Consider the following 21,219-nt stretch of genomic DNA (forward strand, 5'->3'; position numbering starts at 1 on the left):
CTTTTCTCTTTGAAGATCAGGGCATTCAGCAATGAAGTGTCCAGACTTCTTACAGTTGAAGCATCCCTTCTGATCTTCTTTCCTTGAGCTTCTGGAGTTACCCCTTTTGGCGAGAAACTTTCTGTTCTTCTTGGCCAGATATTGAAGTCTGTTTGAGAGCATGGCCATTTCAGCAGCATCTGGTTCAGAATCTGAACTTGACTGTTCTTCCTCTTCAGATTCAACCACTCTGAGAGCTTTTGATGACTTGCCTTTGGATGGAAGAGCTATTGATTTACTCTTCTTAGTAGACTCATGTTCATTAAGACTTAACTCATGAACTTTGAGAGAACTAACAAGATCTTCGACACTTAAAGTGTTTAAATCTTTAGCTTCCTCAATGGCAGTCACCTTCGGTCTCCATCTGGCAGGTAAGCTTCTGAGAATCTTGCTTACATGATCAGAAGCAACATAGCTCTTCTTTAGAATCTGTAGCCCAGAAACTAAGGTTTGAAACCTTGAGTACATCTCCTCAATAGTTTCATCATCCTTCATCTTGAATAACTCATACTGATGTACAAGCAGAAGAGCCTTTGCTTCTTTGACCTTCTTGCTCCCTTCATAATTTGAACAGAGAGAAGCAAACATAGCTTTAGCAGTGGATTTGTCACTCATTTTCATGTACTCCGCTTTGGGTATGGCAGTGACAAGAGCTCCTCTGATAATATGATGCTTCTTGTAGAGTTTCCTCAGTTCTAGAGTATGTTTCTTTCTATCCACAGCAGCTCCTTCTTCATCAAGGACTAAATCACCAACACCATCTTCCAGAATATCCCATAATTCTTCATCTAGGCTCATGATGTAACTGTAAAAATTGGTCTTCCACCAAGAGAACTCTTCAGCATCTCCATTGAACTTTGGAACTTTTCCAACACTGGTTTTCTTACTATTACTATAATCAGAACCATTAGGAGGAGGAGTAGTCATGTTTTTCTCAGATCTTTGACTGTTGCACGGTTAAGTGTTACACAACAGACCAAGGCTCTAGATACCAATTGAAGGTGAGAAAAACACAAGAAGGGGGGGTTGAATTGTGTTTTGAAAAATTCTTCGTTTCTCCTAAACAACTGAATACACTGATCAGAAGCTAAGTGAGACAGCTTCTGAAGTGATGATCAGAATCTAAATGCAGCGGAAAAAAACAGAGAGAGAGAAGAAGAACGACACAAAGCAATTATACTGGTTCCTTCCACAATCCGGAAGTAGTCCAGTCCCCCTTGCACTTCCAAGGAGATTTCACTAAGAGTAATATCTGATTACAATTGCTCAAGCACACAAGCAAGAGACTTCCTTTGCTCAAGCACACAAGCAAGAGACTTCCTTTGCTCAAGCACACAAGCAAGAGACTTCCTAACTAAACAAAATTACACAGAAAATTGTTTAAGGTTGAACACTTGATATACAATCAGAGGTGCTCACAATACAAATCAGATACAGACTCAATGGACTTAAGAATTTCTAAGATATGACTATAAGACAAAGAAATTCTAAGTGAATGCAGAACAATTTCAGCAGAGGTTTGGTACTTGTAAAAATGTTATGAGTCTTTCGTTCAGCGTTCATGCATTACCAAATCTCTAGGTCTTCACTCCTTTATATAGAGGTGTGAAAGAGACGTTGTGAAATTGCCAGCACACCAAAGAGTCGTTGTTGAAGCTTGATCTTTCACCAATGATCTTTTGCCTGATTTGGTTGTTGTCCTATGAAGAACAAATTTGAAATCCATTCCTTATCCAAAGGAACATCTATGCAGGCGTAACCGTATTCTGGAGCTGTTTTCTTGTCTTGTAGCGTGGACACAAAACAGAGTAGTGGAGAACGTGGTTGTACAATTCGTACAAAGTACAATGTCAACGCTTTCGTCCAAATTGCAAGCACAAGCCTTCAAACACCTTTGAAATGACCGTTGCAAAATTCCATTAATCCTTTGTTTGTGTTTTCGAATCCAATAGACAGCTTTTTCATTGATAATTTTTCAATTCTTGAATCTTTTGCAAATCCAGTTGAGATTCAGCTTCTGGTGAAATAGCTTCTGATGAGGCAGCTTCTGATGATGCAGCTTCTGATGATATGACTTCTGCAGCTTCTGATGATGCAGCTTCTGATGATATGACTTCTGGACTTCTTGTCTTCAGGAGCACTATCCTTACTTCAGAAGCGACTTAACTTCAGGAGCGCTTTTTTTCTTCAGTAACAAGTTGCCTTCAGGAGCGTCCAAGCTTCAAATTTTTGTTGTTTCCTTTGCTCTTTATTTGCTCATTCAGAACCAATGATGATGTAACTTTATAATTATGGTCCTGTACACTTGAACAAATATTAGCTAGTCCAATTTACAATTTTTAATACCTTGTTATCATCAAAACTCTTTAAGGTTCATTGTTAAACACATTTTGTTCCAATATTAGGTACCTAGTGGCTAGAACCCATTGGGTCGTGTGGTGCATTACCGAAGCTAGGAATTAACTGGTTAGTAATTAGGGAAACAAGCACCTAGTTGTCTGACTTAAAGCTATAACTTAGTAAGACCATTCTCTTTAAACCCATAGTAAGGTATACGTATATTAGGGATGCCTGTTTGTAGAACTACTAAGTAAGCGTAGAGAGAGTGTGCTATGAGTGGCCTAAGATTCATAGATGGGCAGACCTAAGGGAACCCTGACCTTCATTGCCTTGGGAAACACTGGAAAGCTAATATAAAGTTTAAGTTTCAATTATCTTTAAATTAGCAAGACCCCGCATGTAAGGATCACCGTGTGATCAGCTGGTGCAGTTAGCCATCGGAGGGAAAGGCCTAATTAAGTACCCAGTGGCTAAAAACCATTGGGTCAGGTGATGCCCTACCTATTTAGGAAACTCCCAATGACCTCATCACTTTTATAGTTACCATAAGATAAATAAACGCGACATTTAGATTACTTATTATCCAACAATGAATATAAAGAGGGGATTCGAAGAATCCTAACCGTTACTTACTTTTCTGCAACCAAAACAGGTAAATTCGCTCTGTTGCAAATAGATAAAAATTGTGATAGGGCCAAACCGCAAGTGCACGGCCTATCGAAGTAATAGTAGTAAGTAGAGTTATCGTTCCTGTAACACCCCGTTTTCCCAACATAAAAATTTCATTTAAAAATCAGAGTATTTTGATCACAACGGAATGTCACATACTTCATTTAAATCATAAAATGGATAATAATGATTATCTTTCAAATTCAACATCATGAAATATCTTAAACTATTGCAGCGGAAAGTAGTTCAACATTTTAAAGTCTTGGCACGCAGGCCTTATTGGAAAATCTCATAAATTAGTTCATAAAAGAGACACGTAAGGAATAGAAGTAAAAGCAAGCCCCCATCCCGTTACGTATCAGAGCACCTAGACACCGACTGAGGAGTCCACTCACGAACGCCTCTAATCTTTATTACCTGCACATTACCCACGGTCGAGGCAACATATACGCAGAAGGGGTGAGATTTCATAATCAATACATTAAGCATATAATCCAATAAAATGCATTTAACAACTTAAACATTAATAACATATCAACAATTAACAATCAGTATATTTTTCTTTTCATAACAATACGATCATCAAATATCATTACTAATTTTCATCACCAATCATAATCAACTTAACACTCAGCTTGACGACACAACTCATCTTTGACCATGCAACTCTATCAACTCAACATCAACTCGACAACACAACTCATCTTAGACCATGCAACTCTATCAACTCAACAACAACTTGACAACTTAGCATCATGAACTTCTTGATATGCAAATGCATGTGGTACCAATCAACAACAAATGAGCATAATAGGCTCTTCAACGTGTGAGCACAAAGGCTGCCGGGCCTAAAGCCCCCAACTTTAATGAGCACAAAGGCTGCCGGGCCTAAAGCCCCCAACTTTAATGAGCACAAAGGCTGCCGGGCCTAAAGCCCCCAACTTTAATGAGCACAAAGGCTGCCGGGCCTAAAGCCCCCAACTTTAATGAGTATGCAATGGACTCAAACTTCCAGCAACTTAGACGACATCATGAACGACTCATACGACTCATAATCATGGACAACTTCTTAATTTCTTGCAACATAGACCGACTCATGCAATCTCAAGACATTAAAGGTCAGCAGCAATGAACAGCAACAGATTTACAACATATAACAGTGTTGGAATATCTCAACATCATTAAAGGAATGGATTACATCAACATAAATATCATAAAAACATCATAACATTATTCATGCAACATTACTAATCATTTCAGTCATATAAACAGACTTCTGTAACATCTAGAAACATTCTAAATCACCCTCATTCTTACTTCTAAGGTCAGCTCAAGACTATACGTGCGAAAGGATCGCATCGGGACAATTTTGGGCAACTAACAGCCTAACTCGCAGTTGCGAGTAACTTCACTCGCAATGGCGAGCAAAGTGTGCATTCTGGGTTCCTACGTATTTACTCGCAGTGGCGAGTTATTCTGCTCGCAGTTGCGAGCTTACAGGTCACTCGCAGTTGCGAGTTGCATTGCTCGCAGTTGCGAGTTCTGGGTTCTAGCTCGCAGATGCGAGTGTTCTTGCTCGCAGGTGCGAGCGATGAATGTCAGTACGGCCAGAAACCTAAAAATTCCAACTTTTCACTTAATCTCCTAATTCTAACCTCAATTCAACATCTAATTATCATCTTATGGTATAACTAAGTTCTGTACACTAATTTAGCATCAACCTAACATCTTTTCATGATTCAATCATCCAATTCGGTCTTAAACCTAATTCCCAATTCTAACCAAAACTTAACCTAATCATGCCAAATTCATCCTATAGAATCATACCCTTAATAGTAATGAAAATTAGTCTCACCCTTACCTGATAATAGCAGAATCGCAGCTCTCCCTCTAGTTCTCCTCTTTTCTGACTTTTCTCCCTTTTTCTCCAAAAACGTACGTATTCTGTTTTCTAACTTTTGTTGTCTATTTATCTCTTCTAATTACTCTTATCACTACTAATTGCTCATCTCACATCACAGCCCAATTTTTCATATTTTTATTTTATTTATCAAATCTTATTTTATTTAATAATAAAATAAGTCATAACAACATAGCAACTTCACCACAACAAAATACTCCACATTATGCAGTTATAAATCATGTAACCCACTCAACTTCATGAATCATAAAATTCACACATATCAATCATGAAAATCACGTAAATCATATATATAAATATATTTTTAAATAATCGAATAATTAAGACGGGCGTTACAACTCTCCCCAACTTATAGAATTTTCGTCCTCGAAAATTTACCTCAAGCAAACAACTCTGGATAAGACTCCATCATCTTACTCTCTAGCTCCCATGTCAGGCTTTCACCAGTCGTTCCACTCCAAACAACTCTCACTAGAGGTATCTCCTTGCCTCTCAACGTCTTCATCTTGCGATCATCAATCCTCACGGGTAAGGTCTCCACCGTAAGGTTGTCTCTAACTTGCACATCATCACTCTGAATCACATGGGATGGGTCTGGAACATATTTCCTCAGCTGCGACACATGAAACACATCGTGCAAATTCGATAAATGCGGTGGTAAGCCAACTCTATAAGCCACCGTGCCAATTCTCTCGGATATCTGATAAGGACCAATAAACTTTGGAGTCAATTTCTTTGACTTCAATGCACGACCGACACCGGTCGTTGGAGTAACTCTCAAGAACACATGGTCTCCCTCTTGAAACTCAAGGTCTTTCTTACGCTTATCATGGTAGCTCTTCTGTCGACTCTGCGACGCTTTCATCTTCTCTTGAATCATCTTCACCTTCTCAGTAGTCTGTTGAACAATTTCTGGTCCTAGAACCACACTTTCACCGGTCTCAAACCAACACAACGGAGTCCTACACCTCCGACCATACAAAGCCTCGAAAGGTGCCATCCCAATACTTGAATGATAGCTGTTATTATAAGTGAACTCTATCAACGGAAGATGACTATCCCAAGTTCCACCTTGCTCAAGTACACAAACTCTCAACAAGTCTTCGAGTGACTGAATCGTTCTTTCCGACTGACCATCTGTTTGAGGATGATAAGCCGAACTCAATCTCAACTTAGAGCCTAAAGCCTCTTGCAAACTCTTCCAAAATCTAGAAGTAAATCTTGGATCTCTATCTGACACGATGCTTGAAGGAACACCATGCAATTTCACTATGTCTCGAATATAAATCTCTGCCAACTGAGCCACAGGAAAACTAATATTAATCGGAAGGAAATGTGCCGACTTCGTCAATCTGTCAACAATCACCCAAATAGCGTCATTTCCCTTAGGAGTATTCGGTAAACTTGTCACAAAATCCATGGATATACTATCCCATTTCCATTCTGGTACATCTAACGGTGTCATCAACCCAGCAGGTTTCTGATGCTCCACCTTCGACTTCTGACAAATCAAACAAGAGTACACAAATTGTGCCACATCACGTTTCAATCCTGACCACCAAAACAGCTTCTTTAAATCATGATACATCTTTGTAGCTCCCGGATGAATGCTCAAGCTACTCCTATGACTCTCTTCCAGAATCATCTTTTTTATCTCATCATTGTCTGGAATACAAATCCTGCCTCGGAACCTCAACACACCTTGATCATCGACTTTAAAGTCACCATCTTCAGTTTGATTACTAGCAACCAACAAGTCCACAAACTTAACATCAACCTTCTGTGCATCTCTAATACTTTTCAAGAAATCGTTATCAATTTTCAGCATTCCTAACTTAACGCTCCGAGACGACATTTCACAAACTAAGCTCATATCTCTAAACTGTTCAAGTAACTCAAATTCCTTCACCATCATAGCAGACATATGTAAACTCTTCCTACTTAAGGCATCCGCAACAACATTAGCTTTACCCGGATGGTAATTCAAACTAAAGTCATAATCCTTCAACAATTCGAGCCACCGTCGCTGTCGCATATTCAATTCTTTCTGATCAAACAAATACTTCAAGCTCTTGTGATCACTAAACACCTCAAATCTCGAACCATACAAGTAATGTCTCCAAATCTTAAGGACAAATACGACTGCAGCTAACTCAAGGTCATGAGTAGGATAGTTTCGTTCATGAGTTCTCAACTGTCTTGATGCATAAGCAACAACTTTACCATCTTGCATAAGTACACCGCCTAAGCCCAATTTGGACGCATCACAATACACTGCAAAAGGTTCATCAGGTTTTGGCAAAATCAAAACTGGAGCCGTCGTCAAACGCTTCTTCAATTCATTAAAACTGTTCTCACAATGAACATCCCACACAAAGGTTTTACCTTTACACGTCAACTGTGTTAACGGAAGTGCCAACTTAGAAAATCCTTCTATAAATCTTCGATAGTATCCTGCCAAACCCAAAAAGCTTCTAATCTCTGTAACCGACTTAGGAGTCTCCCATTGTGATACTGCTTCAACTTTAGATGGATCAACTGCAATACCACTACTAGAAATAACATGGCCCAGAAAACTTACCTCGTCCAACCAGAATTCACACTTAGACAATTTAGCATACAACTTCTTCTCTTTCAGCACTTGCAAAACAATTTTCAAATGTTCTGCATGTTCTTCTTCTGTCTTAGAGTAAATCAAAATATCATCGATGAACACAACCACAAAGCGATCCAAAAATGCATGGAAAATGCGATTCATATACTCCATAAACACGCCAGGCGCGTTACTCACACCAAAAGGCATCACCTTATATTCATAATGACCATATCGCGTCCTAAAGGCCGTCTTCTGCATATCTTCATCTTTTACTTTAATCTGATGATAACCCGACCTTAAATCAATCTTGCTGAACACACGTGCACCCACCAGCTGGTCCATCAAATCATCAATTCTAGGAAGTGGATATCTATTCTTTATAGTTACTTTATTCAGTTGTCGATAATCAATGCACAACCTCATACTTCCATCTTTCTTCTTAACCAACAATACCGGCGCTCCCCAAGGTGAAACACTCGGTCTAATGAACTTCTTATCTAGCAAATCCTCCAACTGTTTCTTCAACTCAGCCAACTCAGAAGCTGACATACGGTAAGGTGTCATAGACACAGGCTTCGTTCCCGGAACAAGGTCAATAGAAAATTCAACTTCTCTTTCCGGTGGTACATCAGGGATTTCATCAGGGAAAACTTCAGGAAAATCACACACCACTTGCAACTTATCAATCACTGCTTGATTCTCCAATGATAAGGACGCCATCAAGGAAAACATCAAGATCCCATCACGCTCCAATTGTTTCAGCTGCTTAGTAGACAAAAATTCTGCTCCACTTTCCTCTTCGGCAGAAGAGAAACGCACCGTTTTACTAAAACAGTTAATGAGAACATGGTTGTACTCTAACCAGTTCATACCAAGAATTACATCCATTCCACTCAGAGGCAGACAAACTAAATCAATCTCAAAATCACGATCAAACATAGACAAAGGACATCGCAAGCAAACAAGAGAAGTAGTCACCGAACCCTTAGCTGGAGTTTCGACGACCATTTCTCCACTCATATCAGACACAGCAAGACCCAACTTAGAAGCACAATCAAAAGCAACAAAACAATGTGTAGCACCAGTATCAATAATAGCAACTAAAGGAGTATTGTTAATATAACAAGTACCTCTGATCAAACGATCCTCATTTTCAGTCTGAGTACCAGTCAAAGCAAACACTTTCCCTCTAGTCTGAGTCTTCTTCGGATTTGTACACTGAGACCCAATATGACCCTCTTCTTTGCAGTTAAAACACACAATGTCCGCATGCTTACACTCTGCAAGTGTATGTCCTTTACTGCCACAACGAACGCACCGTTTAATATCCTTAGTACAAGCAGTACTCTTATGGCCTTTCTCGCCACAAGTGTAACAAACAACCTCAGCACCAGCATCCTTCTTATTAGACCTCCTCTCATCATTAGCTCTTCCTTTTCCTTTGTCAGCAGGAGCACTGTAAGGCTTTGGGCGACTTTGTTGGCCCTTACCCCTCTTCTCACTCATAATCTTATAATGAGCTTTGCTGTCATCTTCATAGATTCTGCATCTGCTCACCAAAGCAGAAAAGTCACGGATCTGTTGGTAACCAATGGCTCGCTTAATATCAGCACGCAAACCATTCTCAAACTTGATACACTTGGAGAACTCAGCATTGTCCCCCGTGTAGTGTGGATAGAACTGAGCCAGCTCCACAAACTTTGCTGCATACTCCGTCACCGACATGTTTCCTTGCTTTAGCTCAAGGAACTCGATCTCTTTTCTCCCGCGAACATCCTCAGGAAAATATCTGTTTAGGAATTCTCTCTTGAACACAACCCAAGTAATAACTGCATCATCCTGCTCTAGGGTAGGTTGGAGGCTCACCCACCAGTCATCAGCTTCCTCAGCCAGCATATGCGTTCCAAAACGCACCTTCTGATCATCAGTACATTGCATAACTCTGAAAATTCTCTCAACCTCCTTGAGCCACGTCTGTGCTCCATCAGGGTCGTACCTTCCTTTGAAGGTAGGAGGATGATTTCTCAGAAAGGTCTCCAACATTCTCACATCAGCATTCGCACCAGCACCAGCATTTGGATGTTGTCCCACAGCTTGGGCTACAGCTTCCAAAGCAGCAGCAATCGCAGCATCATTTCTTCCAGCCATTCTAGTCCTCTTATAGCAAATAAGATTCGCAGCCTCCAGGTCTCTTCTCTGCACAACACACAACGTTTAGAATATCATAATAGTGGTATTCCAACTGCTAAGGACACAACTCGACTCACTACTTGGCCGGACGGACCGACCTGCTCTGATACCAATTGTAACACCCCGTTTTCCCAACATAAAAATTTCATTTAAAAATCAGAGTATTTTGATCACAACGGAATGTCACATACTTCATTTAAATCATAAAATGGATAATAATGATTATCTTTCAAATTCAACATCATGAAATATCTTAAACTATTGCAGCGGAAAGTAGTTCAACATTTTAAAGTCTTGGCACGCAGGCCTTATTGGAAAATCTCATAAATTAGTTCATAAAAGAGACACGTAAGGAATAGAAGTAAAAGCAAGCCCCCATCCCGTTACGTATCAGAGCACCTAGACACCGACTGAGGAGTCCACTCACGAACGCCTCTAATCTTTATTACCTGCACATTACCCACGGTCGAGGCAACATATACGCAGAAGGGGTGAGATTTCATAATCAATACATTAAGCATATAATCCAATAAAATGCATTTAACAACTTAAACATTAATAACATATCAACAATTAACAATCAGTATATTTTTCTTTTCATAACAATACGATCATCAAATATCATTACTAATTTTCATCACCAATCATAATCAACTTAACACTCAGCTTGACGACACAACTCATCTTTGACCATGCAACTCTATCAACTCAACATCAACTCGACAACACAACTCATCTTAGACCATGCAACTCTATCAACTCAACAACAACTTGACAACTTAGCATCATGAACTTCTTGATATGCAAATGCATGTGGTACCAATCAACAACAAATGAGCATAATAGGCTCTTCAACGTGTGAGCACAAAGGCTGCCGGGCCTAAAGCCCCCAACTTTAATGAGCACAAAGGCTGCCGGGCCTAAAGCCCCCAACTTTAATGAGCACAAAGGCTGCCGGGCCTAAAGCCCCCAACTTTAATGAGCACAAAGGCTGCCGGGCCTAAAGCCCCCAACTTTAATGAGTATGCAATGGACTCAAACTTCCAGCAACTTAGACGACATCATGAACGACTCATACGACTCATAATCATGGACAACTTCTTAATTTCTTGCAACATAGACCGACTCATGCAATCTCAAGACATTAAAGGTCAGCAGCAATGAACAGCAACAGATTTACAACATATAACAGTGTTGGAATATCTCAACATCATTAAAGGAATGGATTACATCAACATAAATATCATAAAAACATCATAACATTATTCATGCAACATTACTAATCATTTCAGTCATATAAACAGACTTCTGTAACATCTAGAAACATTCTAAATCACCCTCATTCTTACTTCTAAGGTCAGCTCAAGACTATACGTGCGAAAGGATCGCATCGGGACAATTTTGGGCAACTAACAGCCTAACTCGCAGTTGCGAGTAACTTCACTCGCAATGGCGAGCAAAGTGTGCATTCTGGGTTCCTACGTATTTACTCGCAGTGGCGAGTTATTCTGCTCGCAGTTGCGAGCTTACAGGTCACTCGCAGTTGCGAGTTGCATTGCTCGCAGTTGCGAGTTCTGGGTTCTAGCTCGCAGATGCGAGTGTTCTTGCTCGCAGGTGCGAGCGATGAATGTCAGTACGGCCAGAAACCTAAAAATTCCAACTTTTCACTTAATCTCCTAATTCTAACCTCAATTCAACATCTAATTATCATCTTATGGTATAACTAAGTTCTGTACACTAATTTAGCATCAACCTAACATCTTTTCATGATTCAATCATCCAATTCGGTCTTAAACCTAATTCCCAATTCTAACCAAAACTTAACCTAATCATGCCAAATTCATCCTATAGAATCATACCCTTAATAGTAATGAAAATTAGTCTCACCCTTACCTGATAATAGCAGAATCGCAGCTCTCCCTCTAGTTCTCCTCTTTTCTGACTTTTCTCCCTTTTTCTCCAAAAACGTACGTATTCTGTTTTCTAACTTTTGTTGTCTATTTATCTCTTCTAATTACTCTTATCACTACTAATTGCTCATCTCACATCACAGCCCAATTTTTCATATTTTTATTTTATTTATCAAATCTTATTTTATTTAATAATAAAATAAGTCATAACAACATAGCAACTTCACCACAACAAAATACTCCACATTATGCAGTTATAAATCATGTAACCCACTCAACTTCATGAATCATAAAATTCACACATATCAATCATGAAAATCACGTAAATCATATATATAAATATATTTTTAAATAATCGAATAATTAAGACGGGCGTTACAGTTCCGCTAGGAAGTTGGTCAATCCAATTAGCTTTTAGAAATTGATTAGAAGAGCAAGAAATAAGAAGTTTGGAGAGTGCAGTTTTTGAAGGTAAATAACAATAATATTAAAAAGCCTTGGGAACATTGGTTCATCATAATAACGAATCTTTTCACAAGCAAGCCTTAAACTTATAATTAAACGTTAATCCTAATTACTAAGGACAAGTCTCTCTTTAGCATATCACAGCTCCTCTCGAAGTCAGTGAGTGTATCCCTCCAACAACCACACCTATTCTCATGGGTGATTGCCTTTGGGACCCTTGAAGATCGAAACTTTATGTGTCCCAAGGTTTGCTAGACTATTCTCATGTTTCGCAAACCTTGTCTAAATTCACTTGTTCGGATATCAAAGCTCCGCGTTCGCTTTATGAATTGATATCTGTGATGATGAATTAACCATTATCAAACCCTCCACGTTCGCTTCCACAGTTTGATAATAATTAATTCATGTTAAAACGATGAATTTAGATTAGGAATTAGGGTAACAATTAATTAGGGTTTAAGACTTGGCTTGATCCGGATTACGTCATTAGACTTATCCAACGATCCCAAGACAAAGAAGTCTACTCACTCATGTTCATCGTAGACATGGGGGAAGAAGAGAGAAAATAACAGTAAAGTAAATTGCAAAGAAAGTAAAAGGGAAATAAAGACTTTTATTAAAATAGCAATTGAAATAAACAAAGTAAAGGGTGAATTGTTTATGGTGGAGAGCTACTCTATTTATAGCTTTAGATCTGACTTAGAAACTAAGCAACTAGAAGGATAAAACGGTAAAGCTGCAACAGAGTAACTTGGGCTTGAAGAAAAGCAGCAAAAGAGCATCCTGGGATCGCGCACGGCCGTGCCACATGTTGGCACGGGCCGTGCCAAGCTTCTGAGTTTGGGGAAATATATTTTTGCCCCGTATCTTCGTATTCTTGTGTTGTATTTGCTCCAGTGCTCTTTCTTTCACTCCAAGGCACCTTCCACCATATATTTATTCCTAAAATAAAACAAAAGACAATTTGAAGTAAAATATTCTAATATAAAATAAAATGCAATAAAACTAAATCAAATCTAAAATAAAACTAAACTAAATAAGGCAATAAATATGACTATCTATGACTCATCAAACTCCCCCACACTTGAATCCTTGCTTGTCCTCAAGCAAAAGGCAACAAACATAGCAGCAACAAAAGATTGATTTATGGCAATATTAAGAACATAAGTCTCAAAGAAAGGTTTTGTTCCAAGTACACTAATTACAATTTCAAATATTCCTCATGAACCTATTCTCCCCAACATCAAGTCTCAAGTGAGTGTGTGTGTGCAGTCCAACCCTTTTCTTGCTCCTGTATAAGACAGATATTATGAGGAACAGGTTCTATCCTTAGTGCTAAAGTAACCGAGAAAAGTCCTTTCTTCATTTCATATAAGAGTGATGGGAATTAAAGTTAAGATTGAATTAATTTAACAATTAAGCACAAGGGGCTGCAGATGCTTAGGGGCTATCTATCCTCGTAGGAAGTCTTCTCGGATGTAATTGTCCTTTCCCCCTAGATTCAAAATCACCCTAAGCAGTGCTGCAAAATTATTATTTGTTTCATCTCCGCGTAGGAAGTCTTTTTGGATGTAATTGTCCTTTCCCCCTAGCATTGATGAATTTTGTTTCATTTAAGTTCAAATTAAGGAGTCACCACCACAATTAGGAAGTTAGGATGTAATTGTCCTTTCCCCCACATGTTGGTGCCATTCTCCCGCCCCATTTAACATTAACAAATTAAGAAGAATATAATGATTAAGAACAATTTGATTAATTTTCCCACACAAACTTATACTACTTTTACTCTTAAGACTTCAAAGGGTCTAAGTTAACACTAAAGCTAGAAGGTGTTCCTTAAAATACCTATTCATACATTTACTCAAGGATTGCAACCGGGTGCTTTTCTCATTGGAGAATTTTCACATTAAAACAAGATATGGGTATAGCAAGAACACAAGAAACACAAGAAACTACTTTTATGTACAAGAAACAACCTTTAAAGAAGAGACAAAACAAAAAAATTTCATGCCATATTTACATTAAAAACAAGCTACTAATCGTGCCTCTTGCTATAAAAACAAAACAAAAGAATAAAGTTCAAGGGAGTTTGGGACACTACGACTCTAGACACTTTATTAGGCCCCCCCACACTTAGGGGAAGCATTGTCCTCAATGATTCAAAAGAAAAGAAAAATTAAAATAGAAGAAGAAGAAGATGGAGTAGAAGAAGAGTAGTAGAGAGAGAGAAGAAGGGAAGAGAGGAAGAGGAAAGCTCACATGTTATTGAGGTCCATAAGGAGGACCTTGAAGTTGGAGGTGTTGCATCATCCGACGGAGCATCTCATTATTTTCATCATTGACACGGTTGCCCCTTTGAACTTCATTGCAAAGGCCGGAGATCTCAATATCTTGCCTTTGTTGCTCGGTGCTCATCCTCTCGATTTCATTGTGAATCCATGTCCATCTTTGATTTTCATTAAGCTCACCGGCTTCATGGCCATGGTGCCCCTCTTGGTGCAAGTTAGCACCTTCTCCCTCATCATCATCTTGCTCACCAAGAACCTGCACATCATTAACATACAACCAATTTTCTTCCACCTTGGTGATAGTCCGAGATGGGTTAGGCAATAAAAACATGATTGGTACATTTAGCTTAAGTTGGTAATGAAGGGGTGGACGATGTTTGATGAAATTCATAGCAATGAGGGTATCTATGTTGAGCCTATTGTTTCCCTCAATTGGTTTGATCCCCTCATCTTCACCTACTCCAAAACACCTAGCTATGTATGTGATGATGCCACCCACCACTATGTCTCCCCTACCGGGTGGTTTATTACCTAAGAAGTCTAGGTTCATCGGTTCTAGTGTTTCCCAGCTCGGTTCTACCCCAAATAGTGCAAGCCATTACCCTTTGGAGGTACCTAAGTACGGGGTTGTGGATGTTGCTAGCTTTGTTGGCTCTAGGAACATAGTTGGAAACGCCGGTGATACTTGTCCAAAAAGCAGCTGGGTCATAGTTATCTGGTTTTAGGCTAGGATCCCAATGATCATGAATATATCCTTCATTTGCAAAACCTAAGGCCTCACAAAAGTGCTGAAGTGACATGTCATAATCAATATTCATCAACCGAAAAACAACTCTATGGTTAGGGTTATCAAAATTCAACTTATCTTTAGTGAAAACAATTGAGCTTAAAAATTCATAAGTGAAGTTTTCATAACCCCGCATAGGTTTCAGCAAATCAGTCCAACCTAACTTTCCTATCAACCTAGAAACATCATCAAAAAGCTCTAGCACATCTAAAGTATTGGGATCAGGGTAACGAGAAGGGTGCAAGTGTTTAGAGATTAGAATTTTATACATGTCCCTTTGCTTGTTGTTTTTGAACTGGATTCCATGAGTTTTCACTTGTGCTTGCTTCTTCGGGGGAGGTCCTTGAGAGCTTGCTGGTTCTTTACCACTTCTTCTTGAAGCCATTGACCCTTGTTGGAATTGGTTTTGAAGGTTTAGGGTTTGGGAAGATTTTTGGTGGAAAGGATTGGTTTAGGGTTGGGGTTGATGTTTAAGGAAGGTTAGTTGGTTTGGATGTGGAGATTGGTTAAGGTTTTATGGTGTTAGGGTTAGGTTTTGAAAGATTAGGGTTTTGGTGAATTATCGGTTTGGATGGATGAAAGATGTTTTTGATTGGTGGTTTTTGTTTTGGATGAAATTTGTGATTGATTGGTGAAAGAATTGAGTGATTTGGTTAAGAATTGAGGAAGATATGAGGGTTTGAAGGTTTGAAGGTTATGGAGGTTTAGAGAGAAGTTTGAAGGTAGATAGAGGTTTGTGTTGGAGAATGAGGAAGAAGAAGAGAAAAAAAATTGTGTATATAGGCACAAGAAGTCGGGCACGGCCGTGCCACCTATTGGCACGGGTCGTGCCATCTTTCTGACTTCAATCCTCCTTTTTCCTTTAAAAACATGGCACGGCCGTCCCATACCTAGCACGGGCCGTGCCACCTTTCTGGTCCTAGGGGCTTCAGAATTTTTCAATTTCTCGATTTTTTTTTCGAATCACACTTGGTCAATTACATACAAAACAACTTAAAACAAAGAAAAACAAAACAAAAGAAATTAAATGCGTGGGTTGCCTCCCACGATGCGCTCTTTTAATGTCATTAGCTTGACGGTTAGAAAGAGTCCTTAGAATGGATCAAAGATATCATATTGTGTAGATGACGCTATAAAACGTTCTTTCACAACATGATCGTTAAGCATACAACAAGAGTAAAGAGTGGGACCTTTCATAACGTTTTCCAACTCAAATCCTACCATCTTATCACTCACTTGAAAGACTATCCTACCATGCTTGACATCTACGAGAGCTCCCGCAGTGGCTAGGAAAGGTCTACCTAGGATTATAGGGACGTCATCGTCCTCTTCAATGTCAACGACTACAAAGTCAGTGGGGATGTATATCCCCTCTATTTTGACGGGTATGTCATCGACAAATCCTACAAGTTTCATGGTAGAACGATCAGCTAACTTCAATTCCATTTCGGTAGGTTTCAACTCTCCTATCCCTATCCTTTTAAGAAGAGACAAAGGCAGCAAACTAACACTAGCTCCTAAGTCACATAAGGCATTGTTTATGGTTTCATTCCCAATTTCACATGGTATGGCAAAGCTACCTTGATCTCTAAGCTTAGGGGGTGCCTCTTGAATGATTGCACTAGTGTCCTTAGCCAAGGCTATTGTCTCATTATGCTCTATAGCCCTTTTCTTTGAAAAAATTTCCTTTAAAAACTTGGCATATAGAGGCATCCTAGACAAAGCTTCAGCAAAGGGAAGTTTAATGCAAATCTTTCTAAGTATGTTAACAAATTTTTCAAACTTACCCTCTAGTTTAAGCTTATCAGGATTTAAAGGGGATGGAGTTTTGTTTTCTTCAAGTGGTTTTGCTTCTTCTATCACAACTTTATCACTTAAAGGCTTGACACTTTCTTTCCCAATGTTTTTAACCTTAGCAAAAGTTTCGCCTAACTTACTACCCCCAAAAGATATGACATTAACTTGGGCTTTGGGATTGGCTTCGGTTTGACCAGGAAAGACTCCCGGTGTTTGGGAAGAGGTAGCCACTTGTTGGGCTATTTGGGCGATTTGAGTTTCAAGCATTTTAGAGTGAGTAGCAATAGAATCGACCTTGGTATTGAGCTTGGAAAGAGAATCATTCAGAAATCCAGTTTGGTTTTTAAGTTCTTGAAGTTGTTTGTTTTGGTTGGCAATGCAATTTTCCAACAAAATTTCCAAATTGGATTTTTGAGTGAATCTTTGGTTGTTTGCATAACCGGGTGGTGCTACTTGTCCGTAGGGATTTTGGTTTTTATAAAAATTTTGATTTTGTCTCATCCCTTGGTTGTATTGAGCATAATTCATTTGCTCAACACCATTAATAGCACTACCTAGTTGGCAATCAACACCAACATGACCAGTTATACCACATATTTCACAAGAAGGAGTAGAAGCAGAATTGATAGCACTAACATTGAGTTTTTCAAGTTTTTCAGTTAGTGTATCAATTTTAGAAGCAAGGTGGTCATAGTTAGAGACTTCGTGTATACCTGCCTCCCTTTTGGAGGATGAAGAACTAGAGATGGCTCTCTCGTCTGTCCATTTGTAATGATTCTGAGCCATGTCTTCAATTAGGGCATACGCCTCCGTGTAGTTCTTGTTCATAAGTGCTCCACCCGTAGCTGCATCAACAGACATCTTAGTGGTATAAGACAAGCCATTATAAAAAGTGTGGACTATAAGCCACTTCTCTAGGCCATGGTGGGGACAAAGTCTTAGCATTTCTTTGAAACGCTCCCAAGCATCATAGAGAGATTCCCCATCTTTTTGGTTGAACCGCGTGATTTGGTCTCTAAGTTTGGCGGTTTTAGATGGTGGAAAGAAACGGGCAAGGAATGCTTGCCTCATCTGATCCCATGAAGTAATGGAATCGACTTCGAGGGAATGGAACCAAGCGCTAGCTCTATCCCTTAAGGAAAAGGGAAAGAGATGAAGTCTTACGGCCTCTTGGTTCTCCTTCATGGTTCCACTAATTCGTAGGAAAACAGAGATGTGAAGATTGGGATCCTCAGTGGGGGATCCCGAGAATTGGTTTTGCTGCACCAAGTTAAGTAGGGCAGGCTTAATTTCGAAGTTGTCATCCTCAACCGTTGGGTACACAATAACAGCTTGTGGCTCAGCCGTAGACGGCGTTGCATACTCTTTGAGAGTGCGATTGGCCATGGCGGTGTTATTTCGTGCGTCTCTCTTTCGTCTATGCAAATACCTTTTGATCTCGTTGATTATTACAACTCGATTTCTGGTTTTTCGCATAAAAAATTGAGAACCCAAGAAGTTAGTGATAGAAGAAAAATAAAAATAAAAATAAAAACAGAAAAAGAAAGAGAAGAAGAGAGAATTCTAATCACTAAGAAAAAGCTAATTAAATTAGTTAACTCCCCGGCAACGGCGCCAAAAACTTGATAGGGCCAAACCGCAAGTGCACGGCCTATCGAAGTAATAGTAGTAAGTAGAGTTATTGTTCCGCTAGGGAGTTGGTTAATCCAATTAGCTTTTAGAAATTGATTAGAAGAGCATGAAATAAGAAGTTTGGAGAGTGCAGTTTTTGAAGGTAAATAACAATAATATTAAAAAGCCTTGGGATCATTGGTTCATCATAATAACGAATCTTTTCACAAGCAAGCCTTAAACTTATAATTAAACGTTAATCCTAATTACTAAGGACAAGTCTCTCTTTAGCATATCACAACTCCTCTCGAAGTCAGTGAGTGTATCCCTCCAACAACCACACCTATTCTCATGGGTGATTGCCTTTGGGACCCTTGAAGATCGAAACTTTATGTGTCCCAAGGTTTGCTAGACTATTCTCATGTTTCGCAAACCTTGTCTAAATTCACTTGTTCGGATATCAAAGCTCCGCGTTCGCTTTATGAATTGATATCTGTGATGATGAATTAACCATTATCAAACCCTCCACGTTCGCTTCCACAGTTTGATAATAATTAATTCATGTTAAAACGGTGAATTTAGATTAGGAATTAGGGTAACAATTAATTAGGGTTTAAGACTTGGCTTGATCCGGATTACGTCATTAGACTTATCCAACGATCCCAAGACAAAGAAGTCTACTCACTCATGTTCATCGTAGACATGGGGGAAGAAGAGAGAAAATAACAGTAAAGTAAATTGCAAAGAAAGTAAAAGGGAAATAAAGACTTGTAGACCAAGATTTTCGGGTGTCAAGCCATTAATTGGACTTGAACCTTCAATCTACCGGACTTGCTCGATTTTATTCTTGGGAAGGGAAAAAGAGATTGAAAAACCCTTTTTGGATCCGGGGGTTGGTTACGATTCGGGAAGGTGTTAGGCACCCGCGTCGTTCACGGTACTCCGTGAGAACCTCTTTCTAACTTTATTTTTATTTGGAAAATTATTGCTTAAAGTATAAGTGAAAGAATGGAGGGAGAAGAAGTTGGAGTTTTTGGTTATTTTTATTTGATCGATTTGAAAGGAATAAAGCCTCTGCCTACGTACCCTTAAAAGGGATCAAAACCGCCGTAGTTCGTTCTCAAAAATGTTTTTGTGGGTTAGGTTGATTTTAATTTGATTTTGAAAATGATTTTGAGAAGGATTGCGAGACCTCAAGGTATAGAAGAATAAAATTGGAGTGAGGTTGTTTCCTTTTATTTGAGAAATTTAGTCTAAGTTTAATTAAAGTTTATTTAGGAATTTGATTAAGAAAATAAAAAGGAAAAAAAACAACTTGGACTGGGGTCCAAGGTTTATTAGGAAAACTAATTTGACTTTTGCTTATTTGATTTTTGAGATAAAAGATTTTTCTAACTAACGGAAAGCTAACGTAGTAACGGAAAAATAAAGCGAGATAAAGCGGGAAATAAAGTGTCGGTGCTTGTGTTACCTACATTATTACAAAAAATTCCTAGATACATTCTATGGCCTCTTTGCCAAGCTACAAACCAATGGTAAGAATATACATCCATTTCCTAGTTATACACGCTAATCATCATGGAATTGCAATAATAAAAATGCATGAGATGATACTAGAATTAAAGCAAACAAGATAATAAAAAAAATCAAGATGATAAAAAACGAATTAAAGCAAACGAGATAATAAAAAAGCTTAAAATCGAAATAGAGCACAAAGTGGAAATTGAAACACTAAAGCAAAATTTACAAAAGACATTATAGAGTAAAAAAATGCATGAGATAGAGTTTTAAAGTACTAAAACACAAAATTAGAAGAAAAAAAAGTAGGTCATGTAGATTAAAACCCTTAAGATGCATGAAATAATTATTTGAAAGAGGGTTAGAAAGAAATGCATGAGATTAGGTATAAAAATAATGCATGAAATGCGAATTTTGAGAACAAACATTAAAGCAAAATTAACTACAAGATGCATGTTATAAGGATTAAAGTATATAAAAAAAATGCATGACACGTAGTGAAAAAAAACAATTTATGAGTTTAAAAGAAATAGGTTTAAATTTTAAAAGAAGGACTAGAATGCAAATAAGGCATAAAGAAAGGATTAAAATGCAAACAAAGCAAATTGGCTCAGCCTGAGTTAATTTAGACCGTCTGATGGATCAGAGGGTCCAAAATTAAACAACAGAAAATTCATCATAGCCCCTAGATGAATCAAAGAGTGTATAAAAATAAGGAAACACTACACATTAAAGCAGATTATTCAGGGACCGTCAGATCATAGATCTGACGGTTAAGAAACAAGGCGCACCAAAACTAACAAGGACAAACACACACCAACTAAAGTGAGGGTTAACAGTAGCCGTTAGATCGAAGATCTAACGATTCACAGGGAGGGCGCATGATAAGCTTGCTAGACGCGCACACACTGGATTGAACAGAGGTATATAAGCTTAAAACACAACTTAGACTCACATAAACCTAATCTAAACATCAGCCGCTCAATTCTTTCCTTCTCTTAAACGTTCCTCTTCACTTTTCTCCTTCTTTCAAATGTTCAACCGCACAAACACAACAAACAATTAAATCAAAGATGCAAACCCCACTT

At 38.7% G+C, this 21,219-nt stretch overlaps 1 non-coding gene and 1 pseudogene across 1 annotated transcript; one reads left to right on the forward strand and one right to left on the reverse strand.

The window, feature by feature from the left end:
• Nucleotides 1-8,247: 8,247 nt before the first annotated feature.
• On the reverse strand, nucleotides 8,248-11,049 carry LOC146947086 (uncharacterized; annotated as a pseudogene).
• Nucleotides 11,050-17,918: 6,869 nt separating this feature from the next.
• On the forward strand, nucleotides 17,919-18,025 carry LOC146947087 (small nucleolar RNA R71). The gene has a single exon (XR_015029419.1). It is a non-coding gene; the product is annotated as a small nucleolar RNA R71 (small nucleolar RNA).
• Nucleotides 18,026-21,219: the final 3,194 nt, after the last annotated feature.

This window comes from Medicago sativa, chromosome 2, assembly GCF_051527215.1.
Source record: "Medicago sativa cultivar Bolivia chromosome 2, Bolivia_mono, whole genome shotgun sequence".
NCBI classification, from domain to species: domain Eukaryota; kingdom Viridiplantae; phylum Streptophyta; class Magnoliopsida; order Fabales; family Fabaceae; genus Medicago; species Medicago sativa.